This window comes from Bos indicus, chromosome 12, assembly GCF_029378745.1.
Source record: "Bos indicus isolate NIAB-ARS_2022 breed Sahiwal x Tharparkar chromosome 12, NIAB-ARS_B.indTharparkar_mat_pri_1.0, whole genome shotgun sequence".
Classification (NCBI taxonomy): Eukaryota; Metazoa; Chordata; class Mammalia; order Artiodactyla; family Bovidae; genus Bos; species Bos indicus.
In genome coordinates this window covers 16,955,791-16,977,174 of record NC_091771.1, presented here as the reverse complement: position 1 = coordinate 16,977,174, position 21,384 = coordinate 16,955,791, and the positions used below count along the sequence as shown (strand labels likewise).

General features: G+C 39.5%; 1 long non-coding RNA gene across 1 annotated transcript in view; it reads right to left on the bottom strand.

Annotated features, from left to right (window-relative positions):
- Positions 1–5,637: 5,637 nt before the first annotated feature.
- The window catches only part of LOC139186180 (uncharacterized), a 201,328-nt gene continuing 185,581 nt past the window's right edge, over positions 5,638–21,384 (bottom strand). The window contains exons 3-4 of the long non-coding RNA XR_011569681.1: positions 6,997–7,109; positions 5,638–6,497 (exon numbers count right to left, since the gene is read on the bottom strand). This is a non-coding gene — a long non-coding RNA (uncharacterized lncRNA). The remainder of the gene's footprint in view (positions 6,498–6,996; positions 7,110–21,384) is intronic.

The window sequence follows — 21,384 nt, the reverse complement described above, 5'->3', positions numbered from 1 at the left end:
GAAAAAATAAAATCTATTTGGGGAAATGACAAAGTGATGTGATTTTCCTTTATTTATTTTTTTAATTTTTTTTTTTCTTCAAATGGGCTTCCTGTAGGAAGAATCAGAATGGAGTCAAACCCAGGAATCTTGTGTTTGCGGTTTATTTGTTCATCTGAGTTAATATTTTCCTAGTAACTTTGGTGGCTCCACACTGAAATACGCACATTCTCACCTGTTCTCTTACGACTAACAGCATCCTTTTCTAAGACGATTGAGCAGATTTCAGAGGCAGACTTTCCTGAAATCTGGTTGCTTGGATGCCCCTGAGTTCCAAGAGACACCTTGAGATCCTAACAAGGAATGCTTTCTTTTGCTTAACTCTGCTCTATATGTGTGTGTGACATCTGTTTTCCAAAATCTAAACTGAATGGCTTGGGTTTCCTTAATGTAATTTCCCAGCACATGGTATAAAGTCTCTCCTTCACAGTTAAGTCCTTTTAAAACTATTCTTATTGACAGGAGATATTTACAAAGTCAAATAGTGATATTTCCATAAGTGAAGCTCCTACTGCCAAAGAAAGAGAGCGTTAAGCTAGGAAGTAGGCACAAATATTCATGGTGTTTAAGCACAGTTTCTCTGATCAAAATTCTCACATATTAATATAGGCCTTAAAGACTTTAAATATGAGTATTTCTACCATAAGGATAAATAAATGCATAGTCACACTGCCTCAGTAGAGACATTTATATTATCCTCAGGTTTGCAAATACAAATACAAGCCGTGCATTCAGGTCACTGAGTGCTTGCGCCCCACCGATTGCTTCAGTTCCCTCACATGACATTTGTGAAATTACTGCTATCATTCTCTTTACGTGTTAGTGCATAGCTTCAACCCTGTAATTTTAAAATGCATTATTCAAATCCTAGCTCTACTGGTCACTTAAAATAAGTCATTTCTTTCCTCCTCAAATCAATCAGCCTCCCCCGCCACCTTCTTTCTTATTGACTAGGAATACTCAGTTTTACAAAATCAGGAACAAGATGCAGTAAAGTGGTAAATATTTACATTGACATCCTCATCTCTACCAAGTAATATCATCCAACCACTTAAAAAAAGTCTCCAAAATCGATGTGCTTTTAGCATATTGCATCCGCAAAGCAGCAGCACAACTAGCGGAAATAGACCCCATGTAAAGGCTGTGATGGGGACTTCCCTGGTGGCTCAATGGAAAAGAATCCACCTGCCAATGCAGGAGATGTGGGTTCCATCCCTGGGTCAGAAAGATCCCCTGGAGAAGGAAATGGCAACCCATTCCAGTATTCTTGCCTGGCAAATCCCATGGACAAGGAACCTGGCGGGTTATAGTCCATGGGGTCGCCAAAGAGTCAGACAGGACTTGCTGAGTCAAGAACAACAACAACAACAACAAAAGGGAGTGATGCCCTGCCCCCCACCTACCTCCAACCCACAGATCCAGGATTTCTTTTATCATCTTAGTCTCCAAGGAACCTCTCACCCATCTCCCATTTGGCGTGGATTGGTAAACTAAGAATCTGGGGGGAGGGGTGGAGGGTGGAGAATGATATAGAAAGATGCTGCAGAGGGGTAGGGGTAACAGAGCAGGAAGAGAGCGACATGCACACTGTGACAACTTGTCCCTGACCCATGTGTTCATCCAGCGTGGTTTCCTGATCACAAACTCTATGTCAGCCTCTACCGTAGGTAGCTCCTGACGAGAGTGACGTGTCGGCATTTACACGTGAATTTTAAGTGTTATGGACAAGGGTAGTGACACACCAGGAACGCCACACTTAGGGTCCCCTCACTGTGCCTGGCCCCCAACAGCACACCCTGCTTCCACCCAGCAGCACGTCTGCCCACACAACCCCATTAGGTGGTGGGATGACTCACTTCACAGATGAGCAGAGTGGGATTAGAAAGGCTCAGGGATTTGTCTGCTGTTGCAAGGTTTATAAGTCATGAAAGCAGACCTAGCTAGGACCACCATCCTGGTTAGCCTGAGACTAAAGAGTTTCCCAGCGTTCCAGTCGTGGGCAGACCAGGTCCACCTTATTGTATCCAGGGTCTCCTTAATCCATGTCAACTTTTTTTCCCCAAACCACCAGTACTTTTAGTTTCTTATTTTTGCAGTTTACTATTTATCTTAATGAGCTTTCCAGGCATTGCTATTGTATTCATGTGGGTGAGGGGAGAATTCATAATAGAAGAACTAAAATTCTTCTGTGAATAATGAAGAAAAAAAAAATATTTTGTTGTTCCCAACATACTTTATACCCTTCTAGAAGATCTTATTGGCTAATAATTTTTATTAATGCCTTTTAGTTTTGTATATATCTTACACATTCCATTATAAACATAATCAGCAATCTCCTGAAAAAGCAACCTATTGATGGCAGTGATTTAACTGTGACCCACATTTCTATGTTAGGATCTTTCATATTGAGCAGAACATTGAGGTTTTCTACTTGTATTGAGTTTTCTTCAGATTTCCAATCTGGTTTCAGAGTTCTTTTCTATCTTCATCTTCAAAGACTGTGATTTCAACTGATCATCTATTTGATCTCTTTTATAATGTCTTTTAATGTTTTATTAACGATTTCCTATAGTTCCTCAGAGTTTTTCTTTGAAAGAAAGTACAACCAGATGACTAAGAACTTGGGCACTGACCATAGGGCATGGAGTCAAGTCCTGTTCTACTTACTTTTGGTGTGACTTGGAAAAGATGTGGTGATTCTCTAGACTGTGGATTTCTGATCAGTAAAATGAAAATAATCATAGTGCTACCTTGTAGAGTGATTTTAAGGAGGTGATGACTGTATATATCTGGAGGACTTAAAACAGTTCCTGGTACCCTCCTGCACAGATGGTTGGATTGTAAATCGGTATAACCACTACAGAGAACAGAATGGAGGTTCCATGAAAGACTAAAAATATAACTACCATATGATCCAGCAGACCCACTCCTGGGCATATATCCAAAGAAAACCATAGCTTAAAAAGATACTTGCACCCCAGTGTTCACTGCAGCACTGTCTACAATAGCCAAGAAAATGGAAGCAACCTAAATGTTGATCAACAGAGGAATGAATACAGAAGATGTGGTACATAAATACAATGGAATAGTACTCAGTGATAAAAAGAATGAAATAATACCATTTGCAGCAACATAAATGGACCTGGAGGTAATCATAGTAAGTGAAGTAAGTCAGAGAAGGACAAATACCATATGATATCACTCATATGTGGATTATAATTTTTTAATTGTTGTGACCCAAGGACGAAAGAGCAGATAAAACCAAGGAGGGTCTTGGAATGCAGGAATGGAAAAACCAGACCCTTATTGTCCTTCCCTTCCCCATGTTGTAACTATTAATGGAACAGTATAACCTGTCTCCCCTCCTACCCCATAGGGAGAAGGCATCTGCCCTACTCTTTCCCCACCCATATACATGCCTCATCCAATCAACAAATGATCCACAAGACCTCTGTCCCACTCCTTGTATCCTGGGTATAAAAGTGGACTAAGGACCCCTGTTCAACATCAGTTCTCCCTTGAGCTGACAGTATCTCCCACTCTAATAAATGTTATTTCCCTCTCATTCTCTCTCATGTCTTCAAATTCTTCTCCAGTCTGCACCTAGACCACAACTAAAATAACATATGAACTTATTTACAAAGCAGAAACAGACTCACAGATTTTGATTTCCCAAAAGGGAAATGGGGGTGGGGGGTATAAATTAGAAGCTTGGGATTAACACACACACACTATTTTATATAAAATATTGATAGATAATCAACAGGACCTATTGTATAGCACAGAGAACTCAACTTAATATTCTGTAATAATCTATATTAAAAGAATCTGTAAAAGAATGTGTGTTATATGTATAACTGATTCACTATGTTGTACACCTGAAACTAACACCGTATTTTAAATCAACTATACTCCAATAAAATTGTTTTTAAAATGAATACATTTTAAAAAGCAGTTTCTGGCACATATCGTGTGCTTAACTAGTGTTAGCTAATGTTATTTTCATAAATGGCTCAATAATTTTTAAGATTCTAAGATCACAACTCTAAGATTTTTAACAGAAATATTAACAATTCCTAGAAACATTCTGATTAAAGTTGATGATACCAATTTAATGTTACATTTTTTTTAGAAAATATGATTTCCTTTACAGTATGTAATCTGACAATGCAGTGTTAGCCACTGGGCAGCCAGGGAAATCCCTAGACTATCTACCTTTGACAAACTTCATTCCGTCTTATTCTCTGTCCTCCTCCTAAGTAGTGCCAAGCCACTAACTGGAGATCAACAATCAAGCATAACCTCCAGTCATCCTGTATCAGCTTATAGTGAATCCCATTTTCCCTCTAAATCCATGATGCCTTAGCACCTATCAGCTTACCCACTGCCAACCAAGGGATAGCCCTTCAATGGAGTACACCCTCACAACTGTTTGTTAGGGTCAGTGGATTTCAGGAAGTAAATAAAGATGTAATTATTATCAGGCAACAAACTAACACAAGGAGGAGGCTCAAAAGTGATACCATTCTATAAAATTATACCTCCCATTGCTTCTCTTAGGAGTATCATCCCTTATATCAGCAAATACGCATTGCCCGCCCCCCCAGTAATATTTGGTAGATATCACACAAAACTCACTCCCCAACAAGCATCCACTCCAGACAACTGGAATTAGCACAGTGTAACTGCTTTAGCCACATAAAAATGGGCATTTAATTTTATAGTCAGAAAACCACCCAAGAATTCCTTGAATCCAAGAAGGGGGTTCAGCCATCCTCTCCCACGTATTTCTGTGTGATATTGAGAGTGTTCCGTTCCATCCTGGAAGCCAACCATTGAACAGGAGATCAACAGACATTTGTCCAAAGGAAAACATAGGGATCGAGAAGTTTCCAGAATATGACAAAGAGGTTAAAGAAGCCTGTGACAAAGAGTTGAAAACCTGGAGACCATTTAGCTTAAAGAAAAGAGGATTTCAGGGAAAAAAGATAACTGAGGTGAACAGGGCAGCCGATTAGCCAATTAGCAATCTTCAAATGCTCCAAGAATTATCATGACAATTGAGGCTTTCAAGTTATGATTGTTAAAAAGAAAAAATTGTGACAAGATATTTTAGTTCTGGCATCTTTTGTTGCCTTTGTTATTGATAATTCCCTGCTGCCCTCCAGGAAGGGTGGATTCTGGTACCAGATGGGTTCTTTGTTTGCTGAATGGGAGGCACTTGTGGGGAAAAGAAAGAACTAACTTCATCAAGAATAGGAGAAAGATCTAAGGACTCTGAGGATGATTCAAAGGGGAACAGGACCACGGAGATTCAGAGGCTGCCTTGGGGCAAGAGTTTCATGAAAGAAAAGTACCAGCATAAGATAGACAAAGAGAAAATCTGAAGAATGAATACACAAATGTAGTATTTTATCAAAATAATAAATGGCATGGTTAAAAATTTTAAATAGCACAAAAATGTTCATAATAAAACAAAGCTCTTTCATCACACTAAAATCTTCACCCCTAAAATCCTTTTCAGAGGCAATAATCTAATTTCTGATTTTAGTTCTTCTCTTTGTTTTCAAATACCATACATACATTTTAAAGACCAAAGTTATATATTAGCTTTCCCTGGTGGCTCAGACAGTAAAGCATCTGCCTGCAATGCAGGAGACTCGGGTTCAATCCCTGGGTCAGGAAGATCCCCTGGAGAAGAAAATGGCAATCCACTCCAGTACTCTTGCCTGGAAAATTCCATGGATGGAGGAGCCTGACGGGTTACAGTCCATGGGGTTGCAAAGAGTCGGACACGACTGAGTGACTTCACTTTTCACTTTATTAACTTTAAAAATTATCACTCTATAACTGTATTTAGTATGCTTAAAATTTATATACTCTTCCCATTCCCCAATATAATCCAATATTATTAGATTTTTTTTTTTAGTTTTTGATGGACAGGGAGGCCTGGCGTGCATCCATGGGGTTGCAAAGAGTTGAACATGACTGAGCAACTGAACTGAACTGAAAATGTGTTTACTTTTGTTTTTCCCATCAGCTATATTCATACTTGGAGAAGGAAATGGCAACCCATTCCAGTGTTCTTGCCTAGAGAATCCCATGGACGGAGAAGCCTGGTAGGCTGCAGTCCATGGGGTCGCACAAAGTCGGACACGACTGAAGCGACTTAGCAGCAGTAGCAGCAGCAGCATATTTATACTTCCACCTTCATCCTTACTTGCCTCCTTCCCTTTTCCACCTCCACACTTCACATTATCAAGGTTGAAAACATTATTCTGTAACCACAGTTAAGTATTCTTTGCTTTGTTTATAGGTGATTACAGAATTAAAAGGCATCAATTGCATTTTCGGTCTAATGACTGAGTAAATATTGTTTACCTCAGAAGCTAACAGTGTGGTTTCTGAAGTAAATAACATTCCTTCATGGCTCCAAAGCTCACAGTTTCAATGCTACCCTAAAAAAAAAAAAAAAAAACCTGTATAAAGGAATCTCATTCTTACACTCCACCAGGAGCCCAATCACACTGTGTTTAATTTCCCAAATGGAGTCTGCATTGCTTGTAAAGTTTACATGATGGTTGTTTCACCTGGAATTTCAGGTTGCCTCATGTGTGCATGTTGTCAAAGCAAATTTGCACTAGACAGGGTTAAACAGGCAAGGAAGACTATTCAAAACTATCACCATAAGAGAGAGATTCCATTCAACTCCCCTGAAACGACAGGCCAGAGGTTTTGAAGAGATGGGATAAACTAGTAGAAAAGTACTAGAAGACATTAGAGGGAGTGTGGTCTATGTAACTAGACAATTTATGTTTGCTAATTGTTGCTTATTGCAATTACATTCCTCCTTTCCCTCAGAAACTGGAAGACAGGGGCACTGGTCAAGACCAGGGAGGCCCGGCAGATAACGAAGAATCTATAGTAGGACTGGAAAATCAATACTTGGTCACTTACCATGCTCTTCAACTCTTCGACTTCCTACTTTATATTCATCCTCCAAAAACATCCGGTAAAGTTTTGCACGTTGATTCCCTGTGCAATGGTCCATGTCCACTCTCTGGCCATAGCTGGCAGTAAAGATAAGAATACAAATATTCTAGTAGCAGTAAATCTCAAGGGCAGTTGAGTCAGAGTTACTTGATTTGAAGACCTCTCCCCACATAGTCAGTCTCATTTTCTGTTTGGGCATTTCTGAGAATTTTTTTTTTTTTTTTTAATGAGGGAGGCAACCCACTTAACATCTTTCAGTGCTGAACACTTCTTCATTGAATGTCTCAGTCACAGCCAGATGTCTCATTCTAATCCTCAGTTAATGTTAAATGCCACTTTTTCTGTGAAAATTTTCCTACTTCCCAGGCAGAGCAAGTCACTCCTTTCTCTGCTGTGCCATTAAGATACGTTATTTTACTCAAAATCTTTGTCTGGGTATTTCTTGATCCATAAATGTGGAGGTGTTAAACCTCTCTCTCATGGACACTGTGAGGATTAAATAAGGTAACACACTGGAAGGCTCTTGGTGTGGTCTCTGACATCTACCTTCTTTATGAAATCAAGTGAAGTTGCTCAGTTGTGTCCAACTCTTTGCAACCCCATGGACTGTAGCCTACCAGGCTCCTTGATCCATGGGATTTTCCAGGCAAGAGTACTGGAGTGGGTTGCCATTGCCTTCTCCACGGGATCTTCCTGACCCAGGGATCGAACCCAGGTCTCCCGCATTGTAGGCAGACTCTTTTACCATCTGAGTTACCAGGGAAGCCCCCACCTTCTTTACAGTGGTACTTATTAATAGCTCCTGCGATTATGTTGGTTCTTTCCACATGGGGCTCTGATCCCTAGATTGTGCGCTCCTTGAAGGCAGGGGCCATATTTTGTTCATTGTTCTATCCCTAGGACTGAGCACAGTCCCAAGAACAAACAACAATAAACATTGGCTGAGTCAAATCGTGACTTAGTATAATCAGTTTGCTTTCCTATTAAAATCTACCTGAGATCAGAATAAATTGAAGGTGTTTGGGGGACATGAGGAGGAAAGCGGGTTGCTTTTGAAGCATTTAAAGTTAGTTTGCAGCAGTGGGGTGACTTTACGATGCCAAAAAATACCACAAGTTGTGCTGGAAGGGGAATCATGAAGAGAAGCAAGATGGTGCCAAACTCAAATATCAATCTCCCCTTCCTGAAAATTCCCCAAGTTCTCTTTCAGGCCAAGCCTTTTTGAAAAGAACTAATGAAGAATTTTTCCTTGGCTGACAAAGGATGGTGAACAATGCACCTGCATTTATAGGGGCTCCTGGGTTCCTGATATCACAGGCCCTGATGTTACCTGATAGTGAGTTTCCAGTTGGAGTGAAGAATGGAGGAAGAGGACTGGAGTGGACCCACAGGGATGGCTCAAACTCAGATCCCAGGGTCCACTCTCCTGTGACAGAGAGGACTCTATGATACCTCAGTGGATAGACTAACCTTCAGCCACCTCAAGCACTCCCATTCCTCTTCCTGTAGTGACATGTTCAAAGAGAAGGGAAGCCATGTACAGTCATTAGGGGAAACACACTGACCGAAACTGCCCACACTGGCCAGGCACCACAGTAGCCATTTGTGCGAATTGTTGTACCAGGAGGTCCTGGTAAAGAACACAGAACTAACAAGCCACCACCAACCAGAAGAGTTCAGGAAAGGTCAAAAGGAGATGCCATATGTCTTTCCACCTCCCAGAATCCTCCTTGCTGGAATCCATCTTGGTTGAGTGAGGCATGTGTCACCAGAAATGACCCTGCATCAGAATGATTGGCCAGAGACAACCCAGAAACTAATCCAATCACAATAAAAATCTGAGACTGTGAGCCACCTGGCAGAGTGGTCCTCCTGGGTTCCTTTACCCTCCTGCTCTCCGCCCAGGCACCCTTTTCCAACAAAGTCTCTGACTTGTCAGCATGTGTGCCTCCTCAGACCATTCATTTCCAAGTGTTAGACAAGAATCCCTTTTCGGACCCTGGAAGGCATCCCCCTTCCTGCAACATACTGAGTGTCATTTCTGGGTCATACATGTTTCTAGGCACTTTACCTTTCAGACTCACTTTCATCTCATGGAAGTATTGTATTTCTATTTCACAGAGTAAAAGGAGGCCCAGTGGAGTTGTATCAGGTATAGTAAATAAGAAAGTCAAGATTCAAACCCAAACCATTCTTGTCCCCAAAGCCCTGCCTCTTTTGCTTTTCCTCACCGATGCCCCCAGGCCAGGATGCTAAACATGTCCATTCAGCTGTCCCAGCAGAAGCCAGAGATGATGACAAAGCTGACGGCTGGTTCTCACCCCTGTCCCCAAAGACAGTGACACTTTCCTAATACATGTATGTGTAGTTGGATGTGCTGTGGCCTTTACATTTGCTGAAATCTGTACTAGATGGAACACATCCATTTAGTGATGGGCTAATCATGATTTATTCATTGGGAAACGCAGCTTTTGGTGGAAGCAGAGATGTGGTGGTGCTGTCCCTGTGCCTGTATTAATTTGTGTTCATTAAATTAATTATGTGCCATGCCAGGAAATGCCAGTATTAATATTTCGACCTGACAAAAGGAGAAAACCATTTAACTCAGTAATGTGAAACCAATGATGCAAATTTGCAACTAGAATTAGAATACAGACTGAGATCAAAAGCCAGCCTTCCATTTATTTGCTCTTTCCAGTATTGTTTTTCACAGGGAGTTAAGGATGAAAGTAAACCAAGTCAAGAGTGGCTCCATCCTGTGAACCTTCAAAGACTTAATGGGATGTTGGTCCAGTACCTGAATGCTTGGCAACATGGTTCTGATGTCTAGATTAGACTTACGCAGTGTCGGTTTATACATGCAAAGTCAGAGGACTGTTGTCATTATTGATATAATTCAGGCCAAATGCTTCCTACATGAATCCTTAGCTGCTCATTACTAAATGGAGGATCTTGTTTGTATCATGCCTCGAATTATAGCATCTCTTAATTTCAGATTTGCCAGATACAACTTTAGATAACAGGTCAGTTAGTCAGTTTAGTCACTCAGTCGTGTCTGACTCTTTGTGACCCCATGGACTGCAGCATGCCAGGCTTCCCTGTCCATCACCAACTCTCAGAGCTTACTCAAATTCATGTCCATCGAGTTGGTGATGCCATCCAACCATCTCATCCTTTGTTGTCCCCTTCTCCTTCTGCCTTCAATCTTTCCCAGCATCAGGGTCTTTTCCAATGAGTCAGCTCTTCGCATCAGGCAGCCAAAGTATTGGAGATTCAGCTTCAGCATCAGGCCTTCCAATGAATATTCCAGACTGATTTCCTTTAGGATGAACTGGTTGGATCTCCTTGCAGTCCAAGGGACTCACAAGAGTCTTCTCCAACACCACAGTTCAAAAGCATTAATTCTTTAGCACTCAGCTTTCTTTATAGTTCAACTCTCACATCCATACACGACTACTGGAAAATAGCTAAGAAAAGAAGAGATGCAAAAGGCAAAGGAGAAAAGGAAAGATATACCCATTTGAATGCAGAGTTCCAAAGAATAGCAAGGAGAGTTAAGAAATCCTTCCTTGGTGATCAATGCAAAGAAATAGAGGAAAACAACAGAATGGGAAAGACTAGAGATCTCTTCAAGAAAATTCGAGATACCAAGGGAACATTTCATGCAAAGATGGGCTCAATAAAGGACAGAAATGGTATGGACCTAACAGAAGTAGAAGATATTAAGAAGAGGTGGCAAGAATACACAGAACTGTACAAAAAAGATCTTCATGACCCAGATAACCACGATGGTGTGATCACTCTCCTAGAGTCAGACATCCTGGAATGAGAAGTCAACTGGGCCTTAGGAAGCATCACTATGAACAAAGCTAGAGGAGGTGATGGAATTCCAGTTGAGCTATTTCAAATCCTAAAAGATGATGCTGTGAAAGTGTTGCACTCAATATGCCAGCAAATTTGGAAAACTCAGCAGTGGCCACAGGACCTGAAAATGTCTGTTTTCATTCCAATCCCAAAGAAAGGCATTGCCAAAGAATGCTCAAACTACTGCACAATTGCACTCATCTCACATGCTGGCAAAGTAATGCTCAAAATTCTCCAAGCCAGGCATCAGCAGTATGTGAACCATGAAATTCTAGACGTTCAAGCTGGATTTAGAAAAGGCAGAGGAACCAGAGATCAAATTGCCAACATCCACTGGATCATCAAAAAAGCAAGAGAGTTCCAGAAAAACATCTATTTCTGCTTCATTGACTATGCCAAAGCTTTTGACTGTGTGGATCACAACAAACTGTGGAAAATCTTCAAGTGATGGGAATACCAGACCACCTGACCTGCCTCCTGAGAAATCTGTATGAAGGTCAAGAAGCAACGGTTAGAACTGGACATGGAACAACAGGCTGGTTCCAAATTGGGAAAAGAGTACATCAAGGCTATATTGTCACCCTGCTTCTTTAACTTATATGCAGAGTACATCATGAGAAATGCTGGGCTGGATGAAGCACAAGCTGGAATCAAGATTGCCAGAAGAAATATCAATAACCTCAGGTAGGCAGATGATAACACCCTTATGGCAGAAAGTGAAGAGGAACTAAAGAGCCTGTTGATGAAAGTGAAAGAAAAGAGTGAAAAAGTTGGCTTAAAATTCAACATTCAGAAAACAAAGATCATGGCATCCGATCCCATCACTTCATGGGAGATAGATGGGGAAACAATGGGTAAGAGGTCAAGTCATCACTAATCTGTCCAATGAAGAAATATGCCATTTTACCTCTTAAAGCTTCCCTCTCACCTCTCTGAAGATGGAAATAGATCACGATGCCTTATAGAGTGCCCTTGCTTTTCAGGCTGTCTTGGATTCACACATCTCTGGGTAAAAGAAAGATTAATAAAGAATTATAGGAATCTCTGAATCTCTTGGTTTCTCCACTGCCCCCAATATTCTCTTGAATTCTAAACAAGATGCATGACTTTAACACAACCAGAACAAGATTAAGTATGACCCCAAATATCCCTTGTGTGTTTCCCCAGATGCTACTGGATTGTGTGCACAATTGGATTGTGTATTTTTGATAATTTGATGAAACAGGAGTACAGATGTTCCACTGGAGGTGGGGGAAAGGGTGGGGATGCAGATACTGAAATCCAGAGATGCTTAAATCCCTTATAGAAAAAGGCCAAGTACTGGGATTTCCCCTGCAGTCCAGGGTTAAGACTTTACCCTCTAATACAAGGGATGTGTATTAGATCCTTGGTCATGGAGCTAAGATACCAAATGCCTCAAGCCAAAAAACCAGAACATAAACAACAGAAGCAATGTTACAACAAATTCATTAAAGATTTTTTAAAGAATGGTCCACATAAAAAAAAAAAAAAATTTAAGGCATAATATTTACATATAACCTACATATATCCTGTTTACTTGAAATCATTTCTAGATTACTCACAATCCCTAATACAATGAAAAAGCTATATAAATAGTTGTAAATATAACACAAACGCTATGTAAATAGTTGCTGCTGCTACTGCTATGTCACTTCAGTCGTGTCCGACTCTGTGCGACCCCATAGACGGCAGCCCACCAGGCTCCCCTGTCCCTGGGATTCTCCAGGCAAGAACACTGGAGTGGGTTGCCATTTCCTTTTCCAATGCATGTGAAAAGTGAAAGTGAGGTCGCTCAGTCGTGTCCAACTCTTAGCGACCCCACGGACTGCAGCCCACCAGGCTCCTCCATCCATGGGATTTTCCAGGCAAGAGTACTGGAGTGGGGTGCCATCGCCTTGTGTGGCAAACTCAAGTTTTGCTTTTTGGAACTTCCTATGATATTTAAAAATTAGTTTGGATCCACAGTGAGTTGAGCCCATAGATGTAGAACCCATACATATGGAGGGCCAACCGGAGGTCTGTGGCATAGCCTATGTTTGGCTTAGAGGACAAAGGGTCATAGGTTTTTTTCTTTCAGGTTGTTGAAGAGCTGGAACAGAGAGTAAATTGCCAAGATCTTTTGAAAACTGTATACAAGTTGCTGAAAAAAATACATCCCTGTAAGTGCATCCCTTAATCCCTTTAGCAAGTGAGAAGATCACATTCAAGGGTAGGACTTAAAAAAGATTAAGTTAAAATCCATGACCACCCCAACTGTCTTTCTCCAAGGAAGCCTTTACTTGCATGCCTCATTAGAACAAAACTACAAATTTTAGAACAAAAATATCCTATCTGTATGCACTCTAGAGGTTATAAAGCATTTTCACATGGGTTATCTCATTTTACCTTCTCCACAACCCTTTGATTTGAGCATGTGATACTGTTCACATGTTGTAAAGGAGGAGAAACTGAGGTTGAGAGAACACACGTGATTTGTCAAAAATCACAGGATGAATCAGCAGGCTAGGGCCCCAGCCCATACTTTCTAACTTCAAGTACCCTGCCCCACCAGTTCCCTCCTTATGCAATGTTGGGGGAGAGGATATTATAAAGCTGATCCTTTCACATCTGGGCTTTCTGCTCCCAGTCCTTGGAAGTCAGTTATCTCAAGATCTTGAGACCTAGTAAGTGCCTGAAGAAAAAGGTCTTAAGAAATCAATAAGATTGTATTTAATTACTGGAAATTTCTCCTCACATTCCCTCTGCAATTGTAAGGGTATAAATAACCTAAAAAACCTTACTGCAACAAGCAACCTGAAAAGCTGATGAGTGATGAATAAGATCCTGAATGCAGCCAACTCTGAACCGATTGCCATTTCCATTCTATGTACCTTGGTTGTTTTTTTCTTTTTTTCTTTCACAAATGCAGAAGTCTGCTTTTGCCTTATTTGTCTATTTCCTTATGTAACTGACCTTAAGCGATTGTATAACACTGCGAGACTGTGATTCAGTGCACTGTTCTCCCCTTCTTAGTATTATTAGAAGCTATTGGAGAAACACGGCTGGTGCTCTCTGAAAAGGGATCTTTTAATATTCTATTTAAAGATCGTGTTGTGTTTTCCTGTGAAGAGGAATAAAAGATAAAATTGTCACATGCAAAATTATTAACTGGTAATTGTTGGTTTTTTAATGAAAAATGTTTATAGAATATTTTGTGTGGCAGAGAACTAAGAAAAAAAATTAAATATAACACATGATAGATTCACAACAAGTTTGCCACAGATCACATGTTATCAAAGACATCAGCATGAACATAGAGTCATTTTCTTAAAATTCTTACCTACATTGATACCAAAAAGAGGAAATTAAGTTATCTATAAGTGTCACTGTACTGTATATATGAAATAATCTTGAATTTTCTTCCTAAAAGTTCTACAGTAGTACATGTGAAAATGTGTTGAAAACCAAAGGAAAAAAATTTCCTTATTGACTAGATATACTGTAAAAGTTGCTGGTGTGCTTCACAAGAAAAAATTTGTACTCTCCAAAAAGAACTGCTTTAAAAACCCAACCAAACAGCAATAGGAATAAATGAAGACTGAACAAAGCAAGGTCACCAATGTTATTTCACATTGTTTTCAGTCCTCTGATGGCTACATGCCAGTGCCTTTGCACAAGGGTGCAGTGGCGATGATTTTCTTCCATCCCTAAAATTTATCTGATTCCTTAAGGCAGATGCCATTAAACTCTCACCACTCCAGACCCGAGTCCTGAACTCCCAATCCCTTGCCAAACACTCCATTTTTCATCTTTCCAGCTTCCTTGGTTCTTTCCTCTTATTTAGCGACTCCAATCTGTGAGAATTTTTTTTTTCTATACAGTAGATTTATTAAGTTTATCACGATGGATACAACCAACTACCTCATCCTTAAGGGAAGATTGCTTCCTTTTTGCATCTCCATCTCCTGTCCCACTGTAATCACCATAAAGTTGGCTTATGTATTATGGGAGTTATAGGATAACATTTGAACCACAAATTTAAAATAATTCTATGTAAAAAATTGGCACCTAAATTTTTTTTTATGATATTCCTTTATTATCATTTAACTATCTCTGATGTCCCCACTTTAATTCTTTTTTTTAAAAAATTTTTAATTGAAAGCTAATTACTTTACAGTATTGTGTTGGTTTCTGCCAAACATCAACATGAATCAGCCATAGGCAGACCTATGTCCCCTCTCTCCTGAACTTCCCTCCCACCTCCCTCCCCATCCCACCCCTCTAGGTTGTTACAGAGCCCCAGTTTGAATTCCCTGAGTCATACAGCAAATTCCCATCAGCTATCTATTTTACATATGGTAATAATGTATGTTTCCATGTTACTCTCTCCATACATCCCACACTTTCCTTCCTCCCCACTGCCCCACTGCCCCACGTCTGTAAGTCTGTTCTCTATGTCTGGTCTTCACTGCAAGAATTAGCAGTTAAATTTTTACAGACAAGTCACTGTCTCCCAGGAGACTGCTCTAAAGTTGAAAGGAAGCCTTGCTTTGTACTTCTGAGAGATTATCGTAAAGAATTGTACCAAGTCAGAAGTTCTACTAGTATCTCTTTTTATCACAACATACAGACCTAAGTCTCTATAGAATATGGGGCCGGCTCTATTTTTAAGTCTGAGCTCTACTTTCATCTTCTGGCAACTCATTCCTAAAGCTGTAGATAAACAGGAAAAGGCTCAGACGGAAACATAAAGACTGATCCGTGGCTTGGATGAACTGATTAATTAAGGAAGGTTATTGGAATTTTCCGGAGAAGGCAATGGCAACCCACTCCAGTACTCTTGCCTGGAAAACCTCAGAGACAGAGGAGCCTGGTGGGCTGCAGTCCATGGGTTCGCGAAGAGTTGGACACTTACTGAGCGACTTCACTTTCACTTTCACGCATTGGAGAAGAAATGGCAACCCACTCCAGTGTTCTTGCCTGGAGAATCGCAGGGATGGCGGAACCTGGTGGGCTGCCGTCTATGGAGTCGCACAGAGTCGGACGCGACTGAAGCGACTTAGCAGCAGCAGCAGCAGCATTGGAATTTTCAGAGGTACCAGTCATCCTAGCAGATCTAAAGGAATTTCATGGCCGTATATCTCATGAGAGAAAGGCATACCAACATCTTTGCTGGGTTATAAAGAAATTATCCAAAACTAGGATTTGTCTTTATCAAAAGGAAAAATTCAAGCTTTAGATCCTCTTCCTTCAGTGTCCAAATTTGATCATATTGGGACTCCCATCCTCATGAGTAAAGAGAGGGCAGTTAAAGAATAAAAATATGGCAAAAATACAGTATAACATACCTATATATCTAGCCCCCAAACAAGATTCAAATAAACAATTGTGCAGACAGGTTTGCAAATACGCAAAGATGTCAGAATCAACATCACAATGCAATGGGCAAAAAGAGGAAAACAGCAAAAATAGCTCTTTTTAAGAAATAAACCAAATAAAATGATGTGATGTCTGAGATCTCTTTAAAATAATAAAGGGAGACAGAGAAAGAGAACAAGATTGGCCATGAGTTGACAAACTGATTAAATTGAATGATGTATACATATGGTTCATTATACTCTTTTCCGTATTTTTGTATATATTGGGAAACGTCTGTAATAAAATAACAAAAAAGATACTGATTTGACAAATTTTTCAAGAGAGCAAGACTGAGATCTGCATTTCATAGCAGGACCGGTCAAAAAGAAGAATCATCAAAACTTCAAATGGCCTTTATGCTCATTAATTTTAGTACTAAAAAGATACATGCCCCCAATTCAGGTACAGTCCTTATGTGCCAAATGAAAACTAAAGATTATTAACTTCCATTGCTCCGTCTTAAATTGGTTGCTTAGATTGCTCCCTGTTTGTACACAGAGTACCTTGATTCAACTGTTAAAGTACAATTTTAATCATCTTTCTGTCTTCTGGAGAAGAACATGTGATACAGAATAGCTTGAAGAGGATGAGATCCTGAGTTTATCATTTATACTTTGAGAGACAAAACATTCTGTTTGTTGGGAGACAATTTTCCTTGGGTCTTCTGTGTTTCTACATGTCTTATAAGTAAAGGCACAGACTACCCTTTGTTAAAGTCTATCTTTTCAAAGATCTTTGTGTAGCAACAGGCCTGAAAAACAGAAATAATTTCTCCCCCTGACACAAAGGGCAAGCAGGCTTATTTCCCATGTATTCCCTAGGCTTAGAGTTCTAACACAACTACTGTGCAGGTATCATCTGCCCTTTTTTCTTATGAGGATTGGGTCTGAGGAAATGAGCATAAAACATACTGATTATACAAAAAAAAAAAGAAAATACTGATGCTCATGCTGCATGCTATACCTTCAGTAATAAAGTTCTTTGTCTCTGACCTGGGAGTTTCATGTCTCTTTCTAGCTTCCATGAAAAGGTAACAAGATCATCTATTGGCTTGCAAGTAGGAGAAAAATCTCAGATCCTTCACAAATCTTGACCCTGCTAAAACTGAAACTGTAAATATGATGTGCCCGGCATGAAAGTGACCTATATTGAAACTGACTGCAAAGAAGACAGCCTCTGAATTCATTTTGAAAGATTATAGTTAAAAATTAGCAATGCCTGCCAAGCAAGCCAGCAGGTGGACTGCATCCTTCATGCCATTAATGCTGACCTTGTCGAGTTATTTGTGTCTGTGCCAGCTACATAGGAAGTGCTCAATAAATGATTACCAAGCTGAAATGCTTGCTACAATTCTAGAATTTGATTCTAGATTTCAATTGATTAAAAACTGAAGAGTCACACATTGCTTATGGTAATAATTTTGGTTTTTAACATTTTTATAACCAAAAGTTCTTCAACTATTGAATAGAAGAAGAAGAAAAGCATGTATACTTTGTATGCAAGACATAAGCACTGAAACATTAATAAAAATTTGACATAAAACATTAGAGAAAAGGTTATACAGGTTTCTTCATTACTATTTAAAGAGAATTTAAAAACCAAAATTATCACCACAGGTAATATTTATTATTTTAAGCTCTGCTGCTGCTGCTAAGTCGCTTCAGTCATGTCCGACTCTGTGCAACCCCATAGCTCTAAATAACTAAAAAATAATACCATGCCAAAATTGAAGTCTCGGGTATTATGTCAAATATTTGCCAAGGTCTCACACAGCTGAAATGCTCCAGTTTTCCTGCTATAAGTAGATAGCCAAGGTCTTCAAAATAATTCAGAGGCAACATTTCATCTAGCATCAAACAGGACAGGTGCTCAGGACAGGCAACAACACTGATAAACGCCTGAGATGAATTTCATTATCCACAATGAATAATATGTGACTCATCCCAGTGGGGTAATGAACAGATTTTGTGCAAATAGCATGAAAAAAACAACGGTTCAACTTTGGACTTGCCTACCATACCACTTATTTGGCACAGGTTCATTTCTTAAAGTGCTTTATCACTGAAAAACATAAAAAAGGGAAATCTTACTGTTCTCAAACCTAACAGAAGAGTATAACACTTTTGATTAGTGATATATTTTTCAAAAGGCAGTGCAGGTGAGCCCACAGCACAGCCTGTGAACTGGTTACTTCTACCAAAAGGTTCTGTAAAGATGCAGTATTAATTTATTTTCCTAGATGCAGATCTGGACCAAAGAGAGGCAGAGGAAAGAGAGAGGAGGCACAAAGTTGTCAATGGCAAAGGTCATTAAAGAGTATGATTTTGTCCTTTTATTCTATATTTAATGTGAAGTTGTAATTCAATGCTTGGAAATTATTCTAAACATAATTTTAATTAAAAGTATATAAAATAAACCCTTAGCAGAGACTCCAATTACATAATTATGGCTTGAGGTATTTCCCAAGATTCTAGTTTGATCAACTGGGTGGATTATTTACTAGACTGAAAGAGGAACTGCGGGAAAGGAAAGGTGTTTATGAAATATTTAAGCAAAGGTGAAATATGAAATTAAAATGAATATGAAATATCTATGTGAACATAATGAGCATCAAGGAGATGCCTTCAATGAAGATACTTTAATATCTGTCAAAATACAAATGGCAGCTAAAGCCTTGATAATGAATGACATTATCCAGGGAGAGAGTAGAGGAAGAAGGCATCTCTGTATTGAGTTGTATAAAAGCCCAATAATGATAGGAGGAGATAAGGAAAGGAGACAGAAAGGATATGCAGCGAGGCAAGTGGAAACCAAAGAGATGGTCTCAAAGTTGGGAGAAATCAACTTCTATGAGACTTACTGATAGATTATGCACAATACAAACTTCAAGGATTTTGAAATGTGGAAGTACCTAGTAACTGAAAAAATTTCTAAATATAAAAAGAAGCAAAAACGGTAGGAGTTAAAGGATTGAATAAAAAAAGATGCGGATTACAATAGTCAAGACATGGAAACAACTTAAATGTCCCTTCACAGAGGAATGGATGAGGAAGATGTAGTACATACATACAATGGAATATTAGTGATTTTAAAAATGAAATAATGCCATGTGCAGCAACATGGATGGGCCCAGAGATTGTCATACGGAGTGAAATAAGACAGAGAAAGAGAAATAGCCCTTAAATACAGAATCTAAAAAGAAATGATACAAATGAACTTACAAAGAAGAAAGAGAGTCAAAAACTTAGAGAATGAATTTATGGTTGCCGGGGAAAGAATGCAGGGGAGGGATAGTGAGAAAGTTTGGATGGACATGTATACACTGCTATAATTAAAATGGATAACCATCAAGGACCTACTGTATGGCAGAGGGAACTCTGCTCAATGTTATGTGGCAGCCTGGAAGGGAAGGGGAGAATGGATACATGTATGTGTATGGCTGAGTCACTCTGGTGTGCGCCTGAAACTATCACAATGTCATTAATAGGCTATACTCCAATACTGAATAAAAAGCTCAAAAAAAAAAAAAAAAAAAAAGATGGTGACTAGGAGCGAAAATATGTAGACATTTATGAGGTTTTTTTTCTTTAATTTTATTTTATTTTTAAACTTTACATAATTGTATTAGTTTTGCCAAATATCAGAATGAATCCATCACAGGTATACATGTGTTCCCCATCCTGAACCCTCCTCCCTCCTCCCTCCCCATAGCCTCCCTCTGGGTCGTCCCAGTGCACCAGCCCCAAGCATCCAGTATTGTGCATCGAACCTGGACTGGCATCTCACTTCATACATGATATTTTACATGTTTCAATGCCATTCTCCCAAATCTTCCCACCGTCTCCCTCTCCCACAGAGTCCATAAGACTGTTCTATACATCAGTGTCTCTTTTGCTGTCTCGTACACAGGGTTATTGTTATCATCTTTCTAAATTCCATATATATGCGTTAGTATACTGTATTGGTGTTTTTCCTTCTGGCTTACTTCACTCTGTATAATAGGCTCCAGTTTCATCCACCTCATTAGAACTGATTCAAATGAATTCTTTTTAATGGCTGAGTAATACTCCATTGTGTATATGTACCACAGCTTTCTTATCCATTCATCTGCTGATGGGCATCTAGGTTGCTTCCATGTCCTGGCTATTATAAACAGTGCTGCGATGAACATTGGGGTACACGTGTCTTTTTCCCTCCTGGTTTCCAAAGTGTGTATGCCCAGCAGTGGGATTGCTGGATCATAAGGCAGTTCTACTTCCAGTTTTTTAAGGAATCTCCACACTGTTCTCCATAGTGGCTGTACTAGTTTGCATTCCCACCAACAGTGTAAGAGGATTCCCTTTTCTCCACACCCTCTCCAGCATTTACTATTTGTAGACTTTTGGATCGCAGCCATTCTGACTGGTGTGAAATGGTACCTCATAGTGGTCTTGATTTGCATTTCTCTGATAATGAGTGATGTTGAGCATCTTTTCATGTGTTTGTTAGCCATCTGTATGTCTTCTTTGGAGAAATGTCTATTTAGTTCTTTGGCCCATTTTTTGATTGGGTCATTTATTTTTCTGGAGTTGAGCTGTAGGAGTTGCTTGTATATTTTTGAGATTAGTTGTTTGTCCGTTGCTTCATTTGCTATTATTTTCTCCCATTCTGAAGGCTGTCTTTTCACCTTGCTTATAGTTTCCTTTGATGTGCAGAAGCTTTTAAGGTTAATTAGGTCCCATTTGTTTATTTTTGCTTTTATTTCCAATATTCTGGGATGTGGGTCATATGCTGTGATGTATGTCAGAGAGTGTTTTGCCTATGTTCTCCTCTAGGAGTTTTATAGTTTCTGGTCTTATGTTTAGATCTTTAATCCATTTTGAGTTTGTTTTTGTGTATGGTGTTAGAAAGTGTTCTAGTTTCATTCTTTTACAAGTGGTTGACCAGATTTCCCAGCACCACTTGTTAAAGAGATTGTCTTTAATCCATTGTATATTCTTGCCTCCTTTGTCAAAGATAAGGTGTCCATAGGTGTGTGGACTTATCTCTGGGCTTTCTATTTTGTTCCATTGATCTATATTTCTGTCTTTG